General features: G+C 58.6%; 1 long non-coding RNA gene across 1 annotated transcript; it reads left to right on the top strand.

The window, feature by feature from the left end:
- Positions 1-214: 214 nt before the first annotated feature.
- LOC115276232 lies at positions 215-4,921 on the top strand. Its single transcript, XR_003901862.1, has 2 exons — positions 215-3,335; positions 4,626-4,921. It is a non-coding gene; the product is annotated as an uncharacterized LOC115276232 (long non-coding RNA).

Genomic DNA, 4,921 nt, shown 5'->3' with positions numbered 1-4,921 from the left:
CCCCGAGACCCGTAAATGGAAGAGAGCAGGGACAGCCTTGGGGTCTGGCCTGTCGCCAGCAGAAGCCAGTTCACTCCGCGGCCGTGTGCCCGCGGAGCCTCGCGTCCGCACCGCGCCCGGGCTTGGTCAGCGCCCCCCGGGGCCGCGGGGTGGCGGGGGGCCCAGCCGCCTTCAACCTTCAACCTTGGGTTTTGTGTGAAGGTAGGTTTTCCCTTCCCGCGCGCGGAGGAGGCCTGCTGAGCAGTGAGCCCGGGACTACCCACCTCGGCTTTGGAGCAGCTACCCCCTCCCCCCAGCCCTGGGCTCCCCACCACCCCTGCAGGGGTCAGCGGGGCGGCGCCCCAGGTCCTTGTCCTCGTGCCGGCCTGAGTGTGAGCTCTGCGTGCACGGCTGGCTCGCAGCGGTGGCTCTTGGTGGCTGTCACCTGCATTTCCCTCTCCACTGGCGCCGGCCAACTTCTTTCCCTGCGCTTTTTGCCTCATATAACTTCTCTGCTAAAACATGTATTATTTATTTTTATTATTTTTATTTTTGCCTATTTTCTTTTTCCTGTGTTGTTTCCTTGTTACTGAGTTTTGGGAGTCCTTTGTGTCTTCTGGATGCCACCACATTATCCAACAGGTGATCTACAAAGGTTTTCCCCCTGTCTGTGGCTTGTCTTTGGTTTTCCTGAGTGTCTTTCAAAGAGCGGAAGATCCTAAAAGAAGTCAACGAAAGGGCGCAAGCTCCTGATGCTGATGAGGTCCACGTGACCCCGTTTTCCTCCTATGGCTTGTGCATTTCACATCTGTCACATGTAAGAAATCTTTGCCTGATTAAGCAGTGCAAACCTCTGGTTTTCTTCTGGAGTTTTTTGGGACGCCCGTATCTGCCGCTTACCCACTGGCGGCCAGGGTCCGGAAGCAGATGACCTGCCTTCTGACAGGTCCTCAGGTCAGCGGCAGCCTTTGCCTCTGTCACCCCTCACCTGGGCACCTCCTCCGACAGCAGCACAAGAAGGGCAGCTCAGGACAACGAGATATTTTGACAGGAGTGTGTTACTTACTTTATTACAATATATTGCTAGCCACATTCTATTTTTTGTGGTTGTTACTGTTTCTGTGTCTAATTTACAAGTAAAACTTTAACATAGGTCTGTCCACACAGGATGCAGTAGCATCCTTGGTTTCAGGCATCCACTGGGGGTGTTGGGATGTATCCGCTGGGGATGGGGGTCCTAACCGTATTGGGTTTTACATGTAGGGCAGTGACTGCACTGGAGCGAACTTTTGTCTGTGGGGCAGGATGTAGGTCAAGGCAGTAGTCTGGAATTTGGTTGTGTTTCGGGATTTTTCTTTCTTGGGCTTTTTTGCACACGGCTGTCTAGTTTGCTCTGACACATTTTTGTTGAAAAGATGAATTCCTGTGTGGTTCTGCAGCAGAGTGCTCCCAGTGAGACGCCATGAGCAGCTTTCCCTGGCACCCTGGAGGCTGGTTTTCCAGAAAATTCCAGCAGGCAGATTGCCAGCAATCTCTGCAGGCACCCGGTGTCCTCAGCCAGGCGGCCATTGTCCTTGGACCTGGACCAGAATTGACTTTGTGCTCCGCACGCCCCCCGGGATGGCCAGAGGGTGCCCTGGAAGGAAAGAAGGAAGCATCCTGCTCAGGAGCGTCCGGGTAGAAAACTGAACATCCAAAGAAAGATCCACGTAGCCCCACCCCCACCCTCTCGCCCGGGTCATTACCCAGGAAGGGATCAAACGGACGTGTGCCTCTCTGGGGACGGCCCTGGTGCTCAGGCTGGAAGAGGGCACAGAGACGGAGTCAGAAATCTCATAAGTGAACTTTGGAGAAGGCCATTCCAGGGCTCAGCAACACCACGCGCTGGGCGGACGGACACCTGAGCCCTGGCCCACCATGGGGTGTCTTTTGTGATGAAAGGAGCACCTTGTTAGAATGCAGGTGGAACCCACGGTCCATCAGCTCCTTGGCTTGGGAAAGCAGCTCAGTGATGAGGTCAGAGGTGGCTGCATCGCCCCCAAGGAGGGTCAAAGTCTGATGGAGTCATTTGCCAGGAGCTAGGGGCCCAGACAGTGTCTGCCTACTCCCCAACGGTGAGCCAGCCCTGGGCAGGAGCCGGGTCTGGTGTGCAGTGGCCAGTTCTGCATCAGGACAAAGTCCAGCATGTTGCCCCCATCAGCAATGCCGGCTGTCATCGCGATGGATCCCCGTGGCAACGGCGGTCAGGGCCAACTAGGAGGCGCCGGTGCTTCGGCAGAGTTCTGGGGGGTGAGGTTAGAGAGCAGGCGCGTGCACACACGTCCCCACACAGTCACAGCTGTCATTTATTTCAACAGTTCATGGCCCCTGAAAGGATTATCTTTAATCTGTAATTTTGCAAAAGAGCAAAAAAAAAAAAAAATTCCTGTAGTTTTGCAAGGGGCGAACCGTGCTGGTCTCCTAGGGCCGGCTGCTCAGACGGAAGGCTGAGGGCGAAAGGAATTGATTCTGCCAGGGTTGTGGGGACCAGAAGGCCGAAACCAAGGCAGGGTGGCCCGCCTGCGGAGGCTCGGGGCAGCGTCCTGCCTGCCTCCCCGGCGTCCTCGGTGCTTCTTGGCCTGTGGCTGCATCACCGCCGTCTCTCCCTTCATCGTCCTATGACGACCCTCCCCGTGTGTCCTTTCTCTGTCTTTGCGTCCTTACATGGCCTTCAAAGACACTATTTCCAAATAGGCCACATTCTGAGAGAATATAAATCTGGGGGGACATCACCCAGCTCGCTACACAGATCCATAGCTGCACCATGTACATCACTGGCCCAAGAGTTAGTGAAGATGTAACAGGTTTCACCAAGGACCCCAGATAAAAGTGGCTGAATCACGAGAAAAGTGTATTTAGCTTTCGTGTAGGCTCAGCGGGAAGCATCCAAGGGCTGAGAACCCCTGTTGTCAGGAACTTAAACTCCTTCTGCATTTTGTGTTGGAGTCCTCAAGACATGGCTTCTGGCCTGGGGTTGAAAATGGCTGCTCGAGCTCCAGCCATCACCTCCACATTCCAGCACAGAGGAAGAACAAAGCGAAAAGCATGCTTCTCCCTTTAAGGACCTGTAGACAATATATCATTTCTGTTCAAGTCCCTTTAAGCTTAGTCACATGACCTTATTTGCTGCAAAGATGGCTGGGAAATGTAGTCCTCCTCTGGATAGGCACAGGTCCCAGTAAAACTCCAGGGTGCTGGAGCCCCGTGGTACTGAGCACAAGTATGTCACAGGAAAAATGGAGAAATGAAGACTTATGCTCCTGGGTCCTGGTAGGACCCATCCCCCTATCCTGGGCCCCGGCAACCTTTGGACTGAGGTCAGGAGCCGCGTCGTCCCCTTCAGATGGGTGTTCTGGGAGGGGTGAGAATGAGGAGCCCAGGCCAGGCCGGGAGGGTGATGTCTGCACTGGGACCTCCGGGATGGGGGAGGGGAAGGAGTTTGGCACCTGTCAGAAGCTCAGGGCCACGCCCCTGGCGCAGGGGGTCGCTGTCTGCCCGGGGCCGAGGCAAGGGGCTGGAGGCATCCCTTCTGTTCCCTGCTGGGTCCTCCCCTCCTACACGAGAGCAGCCGGTGGGAGGGGGGCCTGTCCAGGTAATGGGGGCGATCTCCCCTCGAGAGCCTGGACCACCTCTGCCAAGGTCACAAAGGTCACACTCATAGGTTCTAGGTGGACACCCCTGCCGTGTGGGTGACGTTCAACTCACCACACGACAAGAGCAAGTGGCAGAGGGCCTGTGTGGAGTGAGGCCGTCTTCGTCACTAACAAGCGCGTGTGCCCCCGCGGGCGCGTGCTGTGTGCCCCTGGCGTGCTGTGCCCGTGGCGTGCGTGTGCTGTGTGCCCGTGGCGTGTGCGTGCCGTGTGCCCGTGGCATGCGCGCTGTGTGCCCGTGGCATGCGTGTGCTGTGTGCCCGTGGCGTGTGCGTGCCGTGCGCCCGTGGCGTGTGTGTGTGTGCTGCGTGCCCGTGCCGTGTGCGTGCCGTGTGCCCGTAGTGCGTGCCGTGTGCCCGTGACGAGCGTGTGTGCGCACTGTCTGTGCTGAGAAGGGGCCAGCTCACTGCGCTCACTTTGGGGGGTGGGCTCGGGAGAAGGAGGGGGCCCCTGTCCACTTTGTAATAACGTGTGTGTATTTCGGCATTTTTAAACGATGGAAACTTTTATTCCGCAAGGAGGGGGCGGGTGGGCGGGAGGGAGCCCCAGCCCGTGCACAGCCGGAGGCCCGGGCGGCGGCGGGTCCAGCTCTGGCCCGCGGGCGCTCCTCCGGAACTGCCGCTGGCAGAGGGGCCCGCTGGGGACCGCTGAAAAGCCCGGGGTGGACAGACTGACCACGAACAGGCTCACCTGTGAGTGTTTCCACGGCGAGTGTGGCTAACCTCCGTGTGACTTTGTGGGACTTGTTTAAGGGGCGCGTCCGTGGCCTGCCCCGTGTCCAGTCTGTGCGGAGTGGATTGCTCCCGCGCTCACTTTTCGGCAAAGGGCTCGCTGCGGGCTGACTCCTGTCCCGGGTTTCCCGTGTTGGAGCTGCCGGGAGGGGGACAAGGGGGTGCTGGGGTGGTGCCCGCCGAGTTATCTCCCCTCTGTCTCTCTGTCTCCCCACTCCCCCCACAGGTGAGCCGCAGAGAGAAGATGGCTGCCTGCCAGCCAGGGGCCGACCCTGATCCCCAGCGTCCTGCCTCCGAACAGTGACAAGCGCGGGCCTGGGCGTGTGGGCGGCGAGGCTGTTTGCACGCACGTGTGCCATGGAGCGCGGCTCAGCCCCCCGCCGGCCGCGTGGGCCGATGTCCTCACGCACACACGCGTGTGGGTCCCGTGGGTGGGGCCACATCCCCCTTCTCCCCGACCTGCTTCTCTCAGTAGAACCCGAGTCCTCAGCCACACGCTGGGGACCCGCCGCTGTAAGTGAC

This window comes from Suricata suricatta, chromosome 13, assembly GCF_006229205.1.
Source record: "Suricata suricatta isolate VVHF042 chromosome 13, meerkat_22Aug2017_6uvM2_HiC, whole genome shotgun sequence".
Taxonomy (NCBI): Eukaryota; Metazoa; Chordata; class Mammalia; order Carnivora; family Herpestidae; genus Suricata; species Suricata suricatta.
This window is presented reverse-complemented; position numbering and strand designations above follow the sequence as displayed.